Source organism: Chiloscyllium plagiosum, unplaced genomic scaffold (genome assembly GCF_037043375.1).
Source record: "Chiloscyllium plagiosum isolate Xiang-an unplaced genomic scaffold, Cpla_swu_hap1 HiC_scaffold_9, whole genome shotgun sequence".
In the NCBI taxonomy this organism is placed as follows: Eukaryota; Metazoa; Chordata; class Chondrichthyes; order Orectolobiformes; family Hemiscylliidae; genus Chiloscyllium; species Chiloscyllium plagiosum.
Window position 1 is genome coordinate 116,875,542 of NW_028270147.1, and position 16,436 is coordinate 116,891,977.

The 16,436-nt window shown below is 42.3% G+C and overlaps 1 long non-coding RNA gene and 1 pseudogene across 1 annotated transcript; both read right to left on the bottom strand.

The window, feature by feature from the left end:
- The window catches only part of LOC148149271 (centrosome-associated protein 350-like), a 1,440,514-nt pseudogene that overhangs the window by 457,709 nt on the left and 966,369 nt on the right, over nt 1-16,436 (bottom strand).
- LOC148149274 (uncharacterized) lies at nt 51-10,696 on the bottom strand. The gene is made up of 3 exons (XR_015758083.1): nt 10,609-10,696; nt 9,945-10,162; nt 51-243 (listed from the first exon to the last, which is right to left on the bottom strand). It is a non-coding gene; the product is annotated as an uncharacterized LOC148149274 (long non-coding RNA).

Sequence of the window (16,436 nt, forward strand, 5' to 3'; positions counted from 1 at the left end):
AGAACCATCCTTTGGCCTAAATGCCAACTGATCTGGCATACGACTATATTTAAGAGCTCCTGCCACATTATCCAGCCCTTCAACAAAGTCAGGTCGAGATTTCAAATAACATTTGAAAACTGGAGAAGGACTCTTAGAGGGGTCATCAAGTCGACTATCGAAGAGTGCAGACTTGTTTCGATCTGATGTATAGTTCGCTGAGCAAGTTGGATTTCTGCCCATCTCGACTCGACGATCTTTGATCTGTAACAAATATAAGCAATTTGGTTAAGAACTCGGTATCTATAAAGAAAGTGCCAAAATATAATGTCTTTTACAATCAATGATCCCCAAAATCTTATTGTAATGAATCAAATAATTTTTCAGCACATGGTTGAAACATTGGAAGTCCAAAACCAATTTTGAACAGCACAGTTCCAGCAATGACACAGATGAAATAAACTGTTTTAGGTGTTCGTTAAAGACTGAATATTAGCTAAGACACCCACAAGGACCCTCTATGCTTGTCTTCCAAAAGTAGCAAAGGACTCTTTGCACTTATTTGATGAGCAGCCGGGGTCTCAGCTCAGCAAATGATCGCACTCGAACAGCAAAGCACACCCATGGCACTGCACTGGTGCATCAGTCTGATTCACAAAGCACAGGTCTCTGAAGTGGGACATGAACTTACTTTACGTAATCTTGCAATGCAAGCACTTGAGAATGCAATTTTTATACCTTTCGAAAAAATGTGCATTCTTAATGAAAGAACAAGCCTTTTTGAAATATGTTATTTAGATTCTTGAAAGACAAGGTTTAGTGATGGCACATAGTGGTCTGAACTAAATTAAAAAATCCAGCTACAAGAGAGAACATGTTGAACTGAAGCAGTTAGTGAAGAATTGCAGAATTACAAAAAAAACCAGATACATCAGCTGTCTATTTATGTTAGTTTCCGGTTTGAATGCTGATAGTTTGCTGCTGAATAAACAAAGTCAATTTATTAAACTACTCGTAAACATTTTATGGAATTTTGCAATCCTGAACTAAATTAACACCATAGGTGTTGTAAAGAAACAAGCCCTATAGTTTGTGGTGTTACATACATATCCTGCTTTGTAATGGGGCCCAGTGATGCTTTGGATATTTCACTCTCAGTAAGAGATTTCCAGCTCTTTGCAGATCCAGTCCTGGAAACATGGGAAATAATTTATAAAGTTGGAACTTTGCAGCATAAAACACACAGCACATGCAGAATAATCAGCTCTAATTTCATAACGGATACATCCCGACACCACCTTCCTGGAAAGTGGTGAAAAAGATATAGCATCCATAATTATAGAATCATAGAATTTTACAGTACAGAATGAGGCCATTCAACCCATTGTGTCCATCCCGGCTACCCAAAGAGCTACCGAGATAGTCCCACTGTCCAGACTGATCTCTGTAGCCGTCTAACTTAATCACTTTCAATGAGCAACATTCCCCCATTTCTGTCTAACCTTCAGTACAGTCTGCAATAGGTAAAACTGGCAAATGAACAGTGATAACCCCAGGCAGAATCACAAAATTGTTGCACGATTTTATTTCCACTAGAACGTCATAAATTGCTTTTAGAGTCATAAGGATGTACAGCACAGAAACAGACCCTCCAGTCCAACTCATCCATGCCGACCAGATATCCCAACCCAAACTAGTCCCACCTGCCAACACCTGGCCCATCTCCCTCCTATTCATATACCCATCCCGACGTCTTTTAAATGTTGCAATTGTACCAGCCTCCACCACTTCCTCTGGCAGCTTATTCCATACACGTATCACCCTCTGAGTGAAAACATTCCCCCTTAGGTCTCCTTTATATCTTTCCCCTCTCACCCTAAACCCATGCCCTCTAGTTCTGTACTCCTCCACCCCACAGAAAAGACTTTGCCCCTCATGATTTCCTAAACCTCTAGAAGGTCATGCCTCAGCCTTTGACACTCCAGGGAAAACAGCCCTAGCCTGTTTATCCTGTTTAACCCCTCTCTGTCGCTCAGATCCTCCAACCCTGGCAACATCCTTGTAAATATTTTCTAAACCCTTTCAAGTTTCACAACATCTTTCCGATAGGAAGGAGACCAGAAGTGCACGCAATACGACTCATCTCCAGTTATGAGTCATACTTTAAATTACAAAACCAGTTTTCTGTACATCTGTCTTATAGGAGTTACAATAATGAAAAGACATCCAGCTGTCAAAAAAGTCTCAGAGAAAAGCAAAATAATTCTCATTCCAATTCATGATAGAATTGAAAAAAAATAAGCACGTTACTGTACTGATCTGATGATACAACAGTTAAATGCAAAAATGCTTTAAAAAAGCTACCATGTGTCATTTATAAAAGCATAGCAATTTTTATTTTCCACATATGCATGCATTGATATTAGTGCATTAATGTTAAGGAATTACATGGTTCATACTGCCCAAACCAGGAGCTTATAAATTTTAAATGAATCACTGTTACCAACATCTGAAGGAGAATATAACTGTAGCGTCTTAGCACAAACTGATGGAAGGTGATTGAAAATGGTTCTGGGCTTGGTACAGACGGTATAAAAAGAAAGGAGTCGGCATCAAGTTGCATGCATGGCACTCACTCCGACATTCCAAGGTGAGACCAGCAATTGACAACATAGCATGCAGGTTCTTCTGACACTGAAGGTGACCACAGAACAGTAGTCAACATATATGCAATTGGTTTGCCAAACTGGAGCAAGACATTCTTCTGACAATACTGGTAGTGAAGATCTGGACCCCCAGTGGAGTTGGGCGGGGGGGGTGGGCAGTGGTCTCTCTATTCCATGATCGGTGAAAAAGCACTCACAATTGGTCTGGTTCTTGAACATTTCATTCTTTATTTTTCATACGGCCAGGCACAGATCGTCCACAAACACAGAGGTTATACACTTCCATGTTCCTCAGAGGAACTGCGCATATGGCTTAAAACAGACATTTGCAAGGTTTGTGAAGGTTTGTAGCTCAGGTTGAGGGTTAGGGTGTAGGTTTGATCGCTGGGCTGTAGGTTTGATATCCAGACGTTTCATTACCTGGCTAGGTAACATCATCAGTGGTGACCTCCAAACAAAGCTGTATCAGAACACTATTCCAACGAGCCAAACTGCAGCACAGACGAACTTCGGAAAACAGAGGAGAACCACCTATACAACGTATTCAAGAAGAACGGATACTCAAAAAATACAGTGCGCAGATTCCTCAAGAACAAACCATGACAAGCAGACCAAACACAGCCAGAAACCCTAACCACCTTACCATACACCAAAGAAGTTTCAGAAATGACAACCAGACTACTAAGACCCCTCGGAATCATCGTAGCACACAAACCCACCAACACTCTCAAACAAAAACTAACAAACTTAAAAGACCCAGTACAACCCATGGACAAAACCAACGTCATCTACAAAATTCCATGCAAGGATTGCCACAAACACTATAGAGGACAAACAGGAAGAAAGTTAGCCACCAGGATACACGAACACCAGCTAGCCACAAAAAGACACGACCCTCTCTCCCTCGTAGCCCGACACACGGATGAAAAAAAACCCATTTCGACTGGGACAACACATCTATCTTGGGACAGGCTAAGCAAAGACATGCCAGAGAATTCCTAGAGGCCTGGCACTCCAACCACAATGCCATAAACAAACACAGAGATCGAGATGCCATCTATCAACCCCTCAGAAAATGAACAGGAAATGACATCACCACAAACCCCAGGAACCCCATCCAGGAGAAAGATATAAATAGAAAGCAGGAGACAACAGCTTCCCTTCACTTGGAGGTCGCCACTGATGATGTTACCAAGCCAGGTAATGAAACGTCTGGATATCAAACCTACAGCTCAGCGAGCAAACCTACACCCCTTAAAACAGACATTTTTATACTTCTCTTAAAGAAAGGTACAGGCCATTATCGTATAGTACATTCAGATAATTACCAACTAACTTATGAAACAATCTTAACTGACAGCTACTTGGTCCAATATTTCCTGGGAACCAACTTTGTTTTCCAACACTTAAGCCACCCTAACCTCACTAACCGAGTCTTGCCATCTGCACTTGAAGGTCAGTTAGGGTGGCCAGTAATGTCTCATCTAGTCTAGTTATTTCTATGCTGTAAAGGAAGCATTGTCTGCTAATCTCTGTTGAGGCAGACTGTGATTAGTCAATTATGCAGCCCAAACAGCATTAAAAGCTATTTTATGCAGCTTTTAACAGAATTGTCAATTTGCAGCCAAGAAGCCATTCTGTCATATTATTTGCATTGAGAAGCCATTTTGTTCCCACTTAAGTTAGTAACAGCATGGGTTAAGTGGTTGTTCCTGACAACAACTAGTTACCTCAGCCTGTATTCAGGTTTCAGATCCTCAGGAGATAGAGATAGGGAAGTGGGAAGCAAAACAAAGGTCACATTTCATGTATAAAAGGGTATTGAATATGAATGGGCAGTGATCTTGTCCATTTCATTGTTTGAAAAATTACAGTATGGGGGTCGGATCACAATATATGTGGCAGTTCTCCATTCCAATAATACTCAATACTTTGGAGAAATCTTTCACCCACTAGACTGCTTTAAGGCACATCTCAAAAACCCACCCAATAGAACTGATTATATTCTATATGAACATATAATATTCTGCAGCAGCAAGTATACAGGTTTTATGTCAAATGCAACCTTCAGCCATCATTCCATCTTTAAAAATCATGATTCATTCTCTTTCTTTTTCATATACAGAATAAACAGATCGACTTCATTACAAATGCATCTTTTTTTAAAAAAATGTTAAACTCCAGATAGTTCTGGCCATGAAATATTTCATCTCAAAAGATTGATTGAGCATGGGGGTCAAAAGGCAAGGGGTCATAGAGTCAGTTATACAACAGACCCAACTCACCCGCACAAACCAGATATCTCAACGTGACCTAGTCCCAGTTTGCCAGCATTTGGTCCATATCCTTCTCAACCCTTCCTATTCATGTACCCATCCCGATGCTTTCGAAAAGTTAAAATTGAACCCCTCTCCACCACTCTGGCAGCTCATTCCATGTATGCAGCACCCTCTGCCTGAAAAGTTACCTCTCAGGCCCTTTTTAAATCTTCACTTCTCACCTTAAACCTTTGCCCTCTAGTTAATGACTCCCCTGCCCTGGGAAAAAAATCTTGGCTATTCACCCTATCCATACCCCTCATGATTTTACAAAAACCCTCTGCAAAAACCCTTCAGCCTCCAATGCCCTGGGGAAAAATACTTCAGCCTATTCAGCCTCTCCCTGTAAGTCAGTCCCAACAACACCCTTGTAAATCTTTCCTGCACTCTCTCAAGTTTAACATCCTTCCTATAGAAAGGCGATCAGAACTGTACGCAGTATTCCAAACGAGGCCTCACCAATGTCCTGTACAGCTGCAACACAATGCCTCAACCACTACAGTTCAATGTTCTGACCATTGAAGGCAAGCATGCCAAATGCCTTCTTCACCACCCTTTCTACCGGCAACTCCTCTTTCAAGAAACTATGCACCTGCATCCCAAGGTCTCTTTGTTCAGCAAAACTCCCCAGGGCCCGACCATTAACTGTATAAACTAGTGACCGGATAGAGAACTTTGAAAACGAGATTTGATAGAGAAGTTTAAAAATGAAGACCATAAGACATAGGAGTGGAAGTAAGGCCATTCGACCCATCGAGTCCACTCCACCATTCAATCATGGCTGATGGGCATTTCAACTCCACTTACTCGCACTCTCCTCGTACCCCTTAATTCCTCGTGAGATCAAGAATTTATCAATCTCTGTCTTGAAGACATTTAACATCCCGGCCACCGTGGCAATGAATTCCACAGGCCAACTACTCTCTGGCTGACGAAATGTCTCTCATTTCCATTCTAAATTGATCTCCTCTAATTCTAAGGCTGTGCCCATGGGTCCTAGTCTCCCTGCCTAACGGAAACAACTTCCCAGCGTCCACCCTTTCTAAGCCATGCATTATCTTCTAAGTTTCTTGTAGATCTCCCTTCAACCTTCTAAGCTCTCATGAATACAATCCCAGGATCTTCAGATATTCATCGTATGTTCAGCCTACTATTCCAGGGATCATCCGTGTGAATCTCTGCTGGACACATTCCAGTGCCAGTATGTCCTTCCTGAGGTGTGGGGCCCAAAATAGGTCACAGTGTTCGAAGTGAGGCTTATCTCGAGCTTTATAAAGTCTCAGTAGCATATCACTGCTTTAATATTCCAACCTTCTTGAGATAAATGACAACATTACATTTGCTTTCTTCACCACAGCCTCAACCTGCAAGTCAATCTTTAGAGAATCCTGGACGAGAACTCCCAGATCCCTTTGTATTTTGGCTTTATGAATTTTCTCACCGTTTAGAAAATAGTCCATGCCTGTATTCTTTTTCCCAAAGTGCAAGGCCTCACATTTGCTCACGTTGAATTTCATCAGCCATTTCCTTGACCACTCTCCTAAACTGTCTCAATCTTTCTGCAGTCTCCCCACCTCCTCAGAACATCCTGCCTGTCCACCTAACTTCTTATCATTGGTGAACTTTGCCAGAAAGCCCCCAGTTCCCTTCATCCAGATCATTAATATATAAAGTGAACAGCTGCGGCCCCAACACTGAACCCTGCGGGATTCCACTTGTTACCAGATGCCATTCCGAAAAAGAACCTTTTATCCCAACTCTCTGCCTTCTTTCAGACGGCCAAGCCTCAATCCATGCCAGTAGCTCACCTCAAACACCATGGGCCCTCACCTTACTCAGCAGCCTCCCATGAGGCACTTTACCAAAGGCCTTTTGGAAGTCTAGATAGATCACATCCACTGGGTTTCCCTGGTCTAACCTACTTGTTACCTCTTCAATGAATGCCCACAAGTTTTTCAGGCATGACCTGCCCTTACTAAATCCATGCTAGCTTGTTTTAATCAGACCCTGCACTTCCAAGAACTTACAAATCTCATCCTTAACGATGGATTCGAGAATTTTCCTACAACCGAGGTTAGGCGAAGCAACCTATAATTTTCCATCTTTTGTCTTGATCCTTTCTTGAACAAGGGAGTTACAAAAGCGATTTTCCAATCATCTGGGACTTTCCCTGACTCCAGTGACAACCAATGCCTCTGCTATTTCCTCAGACACGTCTCTCAGAACATCTGGAATGGAGCCCATCTGGGCCAGGGGATTTATCAATTTTTACACCTGTTAGCTTTTCTCACACACTCTCTTTTGTAATGGATACCATATTCAACTCTGCCCCCAACTCTCCTTCACTGTTGGGATATTACTCATGCCTTCCACTGTGAAGACTGATTAAGTTCTTCAGCTATTTCCTTACCTCCCATCACAAGCCTTCCTGTATCAATTTAGAATGACCCAATTTCTACTTTTGCTTCTCGTTTGTTTCTTATGTATTGAAAGTAATTTTTACTATCATTTCTAATATTACTGGCGAGCTTATTTGATCCTCTCCTTCTTTATTCCTCTCTTTGTTTGTTTTCACAGTCTTCCCAATCTTCTGATTTCCCAGTTCTCTTGGTCACTTTATAGGCTTGCTCACTCTCTTTGATCCATTTCCTGACTTCCTTTGTCAGCCATGGCTGTCTAATGCCCCCGCCACCCCCCTCCCCCCACCCCCGTATAATCTTCCTTTTTTTGGGGCTGAACCTTTGTACTGTGTGCTCAATTACACCCAGAAACTCCTGCCATGTTGCTCTACTGTCTTCCCCACTAGGCTCTGCTTCCAGTCGATTTGCATCAGTTCCCCTCTCATGCCCCTATAATTACCTTCATTTAACTTTGACACCATTACATCCAATTTTGCCTTCTCCCTTTCAAACTGCAGACTGAACTCGACTATATTATGATCGCTGCCTCCTAAGGGCTCCCTTACTTTAAGATCTTTTACAACATCTGGCTCATTACATAAAACTAAGTCCAAAATAGCCTGCTCTCTTGTAGGCTCCATCACAAGCCGTTCCAAAAAGCCATCCTGTAAGCATTCCATGAATTCCCTTTCTTTGGATCCACTGGCAACATCATTCACCCAGTCCTTTGCATATTGAAGTTCCCCATGATCATTGTGACCTTGCCTTTCTGACATGCCCTATCTATTTCCTGGTACATCTGTGCCCCTAGTCCTGAACACTGCTGGGAGGTCTGTACATAACGCCCATTATGGTTTTTTTGCCTTTATGGCTCAACTCCACCCACACAGAATCCACGTCATCTGACCCTATGTCATTCAGTGCCATAGATTTAATTTCATTCTGAACTAAAAAGGCAACTCTGCCCTCTCTCTCTCTCTAAGTTGTAAATCCTTGGATGTTTAACTGCCAGTCCTGAACCCCCTACAACCACCTCACTATGATGCCTACCACATCATAATCGTTCATCATGATTTGTGCTGTTAATTCATCTGCTTTGTTATGAATACAACGAGCATTCAAGTAAAGTGCCTTAATCCTAGTTTTCTTATCCTCATGATTTCCAACATCTCTACTAATATGTTCGAAGTTATCCTTCTTTTTTGCTTCAATTCTAGTCTGCCTTGAACTTAAACCCTGCACACATGCTTACCCGCTGCTTATCTTTCTACTTGACTCCATACTCCCTGTTGCTTTCCCTTTCCCCAGACTCATAAGTTTAAAGTCCTAGTGACCACCCGATTTATCCTTTTCACCAGAACACTGGTTCCAGATCGGTTCAGGTGGAGACTGTCTCATCGGTACAGATCGCCCAGGTTCCAAAAACTGATGCCAATGTCCCATGAAATGGAATCCCTCGTTCCCACACCAATCTCCTAGCCACGTGTTTACTTCCCTAATTTTCTTATCCCTATGACAATTAGAACGTGGCTCGGGCAGTAATCCAGAGATTATGACCCTCGAGGACCTGTTCTTCAATTTCCTTCCTAGTGCTTGATACTCCCCACACAGGCCCACATGCCTAGCCTTGTCTATGCTGTTAGTGCCAACATGGATCACATCAACTGGATCTTTTCCCTCCTGCTCCAATATCCTTTCAAGCCAATCAGAGATGTCCGGCATCCTGGCACTGGGCAGGCAACACACCATGTGGGACTCCCAATCCGGCTTGCAAAGGATACTATCTGTCCGCTAATTACAGAATCCCCTGTAACAACTACTTGTCTTTTTACTCCCCTTCTTGAATGGCCTTCTGCACCATGTTGCAGTGGTCAGCTGGCTTATCCTGCCCATAGCCCTTTTCCTCACCCATACAGGAAGCAAAAATTGCATATTTGTTGGATAAGGTCAAGGGCTTAGGCTCCTTCACTCCTGAACTCAGAATCCCCCTACCTGCCTCATTTACAGTCACACCCTGTTGTTCCTGATCACTAACTGAATTTGAATTACTTAATCTACCGGGTGTGACTGCCTCCTGAACCACTGCATCCAGGTAACTCTCCCCCTCCCGGATGTGCCGCAGTGTTTGAAGCTCAGATTCCAGTATATTAATTCTGATCCGGAGTTCTTTTAGCAAACAACACTTGCTGCAGATATGGTCACTGCCCTTCACAATGGGTTCAGCTCCCACACCATACAGCTACAGCACATCACCTGTCCAGCCATCTCTACTTATTTAATTCATTTATACAAATTTATGAATTAAATAATTTCTAGTACTTCTCTATGGTCTTATTCAACTAACCATCTAATAGCCAACTTTTAATCAATCACACGAAACAAAAGAAATATCAATTGAAACACCTTACCTTAGCAACACACAGGAGGCCATTTTTTTGGTGAGAGGAGGGGGCGCGGGCGGGGGGGGTGACACTACACGTGTAGCATCTTGGGATTCAGCTGCTGCCCAAATATATACCCACCAGTCCGCTGCGCCTTGCTGTGCCCTCTCCCTCTGTTGCTCCTTTAAAAGCCTCACTTACCCAGCAGTCTCATGTCCATTCCTGCTCAGTGTTCGCTCTGCCAAGGTAAGTTTTTATATTTCAAAGTTATCTTCCCATCAGATCTCTGGTCCTTGCTGTCGCTCCTCTCACTCCACCTGCCACCGAAGAATTGAAAAACACTGAACTCCCGAGCTAAGTTATTACATTTTCAAGTTACCTTCCCATCAGGCCTCTGGTCCTCGCTGAAGGTGCCTGAGCTGCATAGAGAGAGAAATGTTTTCACTTGTGAGGCTGACTGAACAGGAAGTTAACATTAACGAATTGAATCACAAGTTCAAAACAAAACATTATTCTCTGAGAAAGGTGACAACATGAAACTTGCTAGAGCTGGGAATGCTGAAGTTGAATAGCACAAATTTGTTAAAGGGGAGTACCTCAGGGAGAAATATACAGAAGGATGCACTGATGGAATGAGACAAAGTGGGAGTAGACTCGCATGGAGACGAATTAACTGCACGAATCTTTTGGGCCAAAAGGCACGCTTCTCTGCTGTAAAGTCTCTGTAAAAGTACTGGTCTCCTTAGCTAAAGAACCACTTCATCACCAACTTATTTGGACAAAAGGGATTCCACTAGGGCATAAAAGAGAAATACAAGAGGCATCCCTTCGTAAGGTCACAATTAACGTCCATTATTGAAAGTACCTCTGCAGAGAGGGAGGTTTAATCTTCGGTTTCTCAGTAGCAGTGGAGTACAGAGTTTTAATCTGCGGTTTGGTTGAGTTTGAGCTGGCAACATCAAGATCTGTACTGAGTTCAGCTTCGGTCTTCTTTACAAACTCATCATAGGATTGAAAGAAACATGGAGAGAAAGTGAAATCAAACATTGGGACTTAAAGAAGTACACATGACACTACTTTGCCAACTGCACTGAATTCAATGTACTTCTGAATATTTTTTCAACTTTGATGGCAACTAAGGAATAGTAGGATTTGGTTTTCAGCAAATTACTCCAGTGAGGACCCAAGTTTTCAATTCAATCAGAAAGTTGAAGCATTTTCTGGATGTCTGCAGGAGAACCAGACAGGTAAGCCAAAAACAGATAAAGCATTTGTCATTTGAATAACAGAAAATTCAGATGTATGATGCAGTGTTCATAATCGTGACGTAATGCTGCAATGTAAAACTGGACAATTCCGAAACTGAAGCACTTACCAAAATATGGGTCATCCAATCACGTTTTCTCCTGCCAAATTTCTTCATCTTCTGCCAAGCTGTCTTCTGCTATTGCTCCTGGTTGAATCCAAACAACATCATAACTTCATTAGAAATGAAGATCTGGGGATAGAAGCACAGGAGAAATGGCAGCTGTTGCAAACACCCTAAATACACAGACAAAACAATCCACAATCCATTATCCGTCTTTAAAACTGCTCAATGAAGATGCAAAATTGGATGAAACTCAAAGCATGTTCTATTTAACAAAAATCTGCTAAGTGCTTGAAAACTGAATGACAATTGAAGTGAACAACATCAGTGAGATCTGAAAGCATATACAAAACAACATTAAGGTAGCATGCAACATTCCCAGATTGTGAGAAGGTTTGACACTTTCTCTTGCCTAAGACCTCGGCTGAGAAAATTAATTATTTCACTTAACGATTCACTGCATTACGTGGTTCAGCACTTTGCCAACAGCAACTTCTAAGAAGCCTCTGCTCCGTCGAATTCCAAAAATGTTCTGCCTTTCATAGACTGTCGGCAGATAACTCAAGATCAGCGCTATGGGAAGTCTCACAATAAATATTGGGGCTGATGTGGAATTCATACAGTGAACCCAGCATTTCAGGAAGGTCAAATCGTTCTCAGTTTAACAGATGAGTTCATCAAAGCTAGATGACCTAGCCACTGACCACTGCCTCACATGAATCCAGGCAGGAAGTGTTTGATAGGTTTCCCGGCTAACACCACCAGAGGCAAGTAACACGCCTGGAAATGTAGGTGTGGGAAATAGTACAGTTCAGACTGAAGACACATCAGAGTCGAGTTATAAAGACAAAACAAAGGAAATGAACAGTTCCAAATTTGCTCTGTGAATGAAAAGCTGATTTACACATGCCCATTCTCAGTCCCTGGCAAAGTGCAACGCTTCACAAACTGTGCTCAAAGGGAAGTCAGGCTAGACAATGAGTTGCTTGATGTTGACTTTAGACCGTGGTAAAAAGTTCACACTGCAGTGTTGTAAGTCTGAGTTACTGGAAGGAGTCATCCAGTGTACACTTCAATGTCAGTGCCACAGTAAAACAGAAGTTGCATTGTTGTCATAGTAAAGAACTTGGTCTGTGTGCTGGACAATACTTTGAAACCAATGCTCAAGTCATCCACCTTAACCTCAAATTGCCAAAATCAACTTGCAAATATACATCACATTTCACACTTGTAGCATCTTGTTCCCAACCTTTGAAGTATATTCACTATTATAATATCGTCAAAAAGCTGCAACAAACTTTCACACAGCAAGTTCCCACAAATTAGAGAAATGGTTCAGTAAACGTTGAGCCATACTGACTCATATAGGAGATTGACCAGGACCATGAGGGAGAACTCCACTCCTCTTCAATGTCACACCAAAACTCTTTTAAAAAAACTCACCCAAGGGGGAAAATGGGGCCTCACTGCGAAAACAATACTTCAGTACTGCACCAGGACTGTCATCCAGGATTTCACTTCAGTGTTTGCTTAATCCCCTCTGCTGACTGAGGAAGAGTGCCACTGAGCCATGGCTAACACTCAGAGCTATTACATTGTCTCTCCAGTTTGGAGTAAAATGAGGTTCCTCGAGAACCATCGGGGAGATCAGAGTAAAGTGGGGCTCCTCAGTTCCTGATCTTACTTCCATCATAAGGTCAGAAGTGCGGATGGTTGCACAATATTCAGTACCATTCACAGACTCAGTATCTGAGGAGTTATGTTCAAAGGCAACAAGATCTGGACAATATGCAAGTTGGACTGGCAAGAGGCAAGTAAGTTTTGCACTCAAACTGCCAGTCAATGACCATCTCCAGTAGGATGCCTGTGACCAGTGGTGTGCCACAAGGATCGGTGCTGGGTTCACTGCTTTTCTTCGGTTACATAAATGATCTGGATGTGAACATGGGACATAGTATGGTTAGTAAGTTTGCAGATGACACTAAAAATAGAGGTGTAGTGGACAGTGTTGCATCTTGTAAAGGCAAATCGGGGCAAGACGTATATACTCAATGGTAACGTCCTGGGGAGTGTTGCTGAATAAAGAGACCTTGGAATGTATGTTCATAGTTCCTTGAAAGTGGAGTCACAAGTAGACAGGATAGTGAAGGCGGTGTTTGTTATGCTTGCCTTTATTGGTCAGGGCATTGAGTTTAGGAGTTGAAAAATCACGTTGCGGCTGTACATGACTCTGATTCGGCCTCTTTTGGAATACCGTGTGCAATTCTGGACTCCCTGTTCTCTGAGGGATTTTGTGAATCTTGAAAGGGTTATGCAAAGCTTTACAAGGATGTTGCCAGGGTTGGGGGGGTTCTGCTATAGGAAGAGGATGAATTGGTTGGGGCTATTTTCCCTGCAGCATCGGAGGCTGAGGGGCGACTGTATAAAGATATTTAAAAGGTATCTGGTTGAGTATATGCACAGAAAGGTTTTCAGAGGAAAAAGGGCCAAACGCTAGCGAGGGGACTAGATTTTATCTCGAATAACTAGTCAGTATGGACAAGTTTAACCAAAGGGTCTTTTCTGAGCTGTACAACTCTATAAAGCTCAGAATATTCAAACAATGGCCCTTGTCATTCAATGGTGTTACCATCACTGAATCCTTCACTATGAACATCATGGGGGTTACCATGGACCAGAAACTCATCTGGACTCACCATAGAAATACTATGGGCTACAAGGGCAGGTCAGAGACTTGGAATACTGTGGTGTATAACTCACCTCCTGAATCCCCATAGCAAATCCACCGAGTACAAAGCACAAGTCAGGAGTCTGATGGAAAACGCCCCACTTGCCTGGATGAGTGCAGCTCCAATAACACACAATAAGCTCGCCACATTCAAGACAAAGCAGCCCACTTGATTGGCACCACATCTGCAAGCAGCCAGGCCCTCCACCACCCTCCACTCAGTAGCAGCAGTGTGTACAATCTACAAGATGCATTGCTGAAATTCAAAGATCTTTAGCCAGATCCTCCCAAATCTATGACCATTTAGATTTAGAAGGACAAGAACAGCAGATACACAGGACTGTCACTTGCAAAAGCCCCTGCAAGCCACGCACCATTCTGATTTAGAAAAATATCACTGGTTCTTCAGGATTACTGTATCAATTCCCTTGAATTTTCCCCCCTTAGGGCATTGTGGGTCTACCTACAGCACATGGACTGCAGTGGTTACAAAAGATAGCTCACCAGTTTCTCAAAATCAACTAGGATCGGTCAATAAATGCTGGCGAGCCGGCGATGCCCAGACCCTAGCAGTCATTTAAAAAAATGTTCATTGAGGAGTTTAGAATTAAAATGGAGTTCCTTGGTGCTCAATGAGCTTTGAGTAATTTTTTTTTGTTCATTCATGGAATGTGGGCGTTTATATAAATGTGGGCTAGCAGTTATTGCCCCTTCCTAGTTGTCGTTGAGAAGATGGTAGACGGAAGTGGGTACTGCAGTTGCTGGAGATCAGAGTCAAGATTAGAGTGGTGCTGGCCTTGCACAGCAGGTCAGGCAGCATCCGAGGATGAAAGGCTTTTGCCCAAAACGTTGATTTTTCCTGCTCTTTAGATGCTGCCTGACCTGCTGTGCTACACCAACATCACTCTAATCTTGACAAGATGGTGCTAACCTAGACCCACAATCTCATTAGGGAAGGACTTGCAAGAAGCAGTGGCAGAATTCCAAGTCAGAATAGTGGCCACTGTTTACAAATTGAGTCACTCACTTACACAATGTACCTATTTTAGCTCCAGGTAAAAACAAGGACTGAAGATGGTGGAAACCAGAGTCTAGATTAGAGCGGTGCTGGAAAAGCACAGCAGGTCAGGCAGCATCCGAGGCTCCAACTAGCAGTGCATTTGCAACATTATTACTGACAAGTAGGGCAAAAGGATTACATGGAATTATTACCTTCACTTCATTTAAATTCCTCGCTTGTTTGAAGAAAGCAGAGCTAATTCGGCTTGGCTTCATCCATGGGGCTTGGCTGGCACTGGGGTCTTCAGAAAACATCTCAGTGAGAATTTCTCTCGTCACGTTAAATATAAGCTGGAAGAAGTAAAAGGGTAACGGAGAAAAAAATTATATTAGATACGCCCTCCCCCCCCAAAAAAGCTCGTTAGATCGCTACATGGAAAACAAAAAGGAATACTGTTCAAAATATATAAAACAGCAACTGTTTGCTCCACAATCTGAACCAAGGATAAATTTAGAATATCATTGATTGCAGGAGAGAAGGCAAAAGAGAGATTCAAGAAGGGGTTTAACAGGATTGCAAAACGACCAAGGGTAGGTGCAGATGTATTCGACAAGCTTACTAATATATTACTAAGGAAGGCACCACAGCATAAAATGAGGCAAATCTTTGAAACAAAATGAATGACATCTGTGGGACATGCTGGAACTAGAAAGCAAACTATCATGGCTCCAATTATTACCTCCCAAAAGTTGACCAGAGGATTGTCGGGCAACTAACTCCTCGATCAAAATAAGAAAAACAGGAATTTTTCAATCAGTTAGTTTTGCTTCATTTGTTGGTAAATTAAGAGTTAAAAATATGGAGATAAATACAAGCACTTCAAGAGACAGGAGCTAATCAGGAGCAATTAGCATGAATTTCTAATTAGCAGGTTGTGAACTATCAAATAATTTGACAAGGATGTATTAATAAAAGAGCAAATTAGTACGAAAAAAGTGTACATGGTTTACGTGGATTTTCAGAAATTATTTCAAGAGTTGCCTCCGAGGAGACCAGTGGCAAAACTCAAGGGCACCTCAAATGAAGGGGAGCATAGTCAAATGGATAGAGGTGGTTGGGAAAATGCAAGGGTCAGGGTAAAATAAAGACTTCACACAAGAAAGGTGTGGAGAATGGAAGGGACCCACAGGAGCCCATGCTCAGATTGCCCTTAATTGTTATAGTAATAAACACAATCTTGACTTGGGAATTTAAGAGATGGAAACTAAACGATTCCAACTTAGCTTGAAGGGACAGAGATGGAATTGTAATGCAGTGACAGATACAGAAGAATATTTACCGGAAGATGGAATTGAAGTTGAGAGTGAGATGAAGTCATACATTGAGTGGATAAGAAAAGGAATTACACCTGAAATGGTAAGATCCTAATCAGATCAGAGAAAAAGGCCACAAAGTATTCAAACATACAGGCCATTTAAAGTGATAGATATGGCCATTAAAAAAAAACTGACACTTCCAACTGCACACAAATGATTTCAGCCATTAAGTTGCATAAGATCTGAGAGAATATTTTGGTCAATTTTGGGAACCTCAACA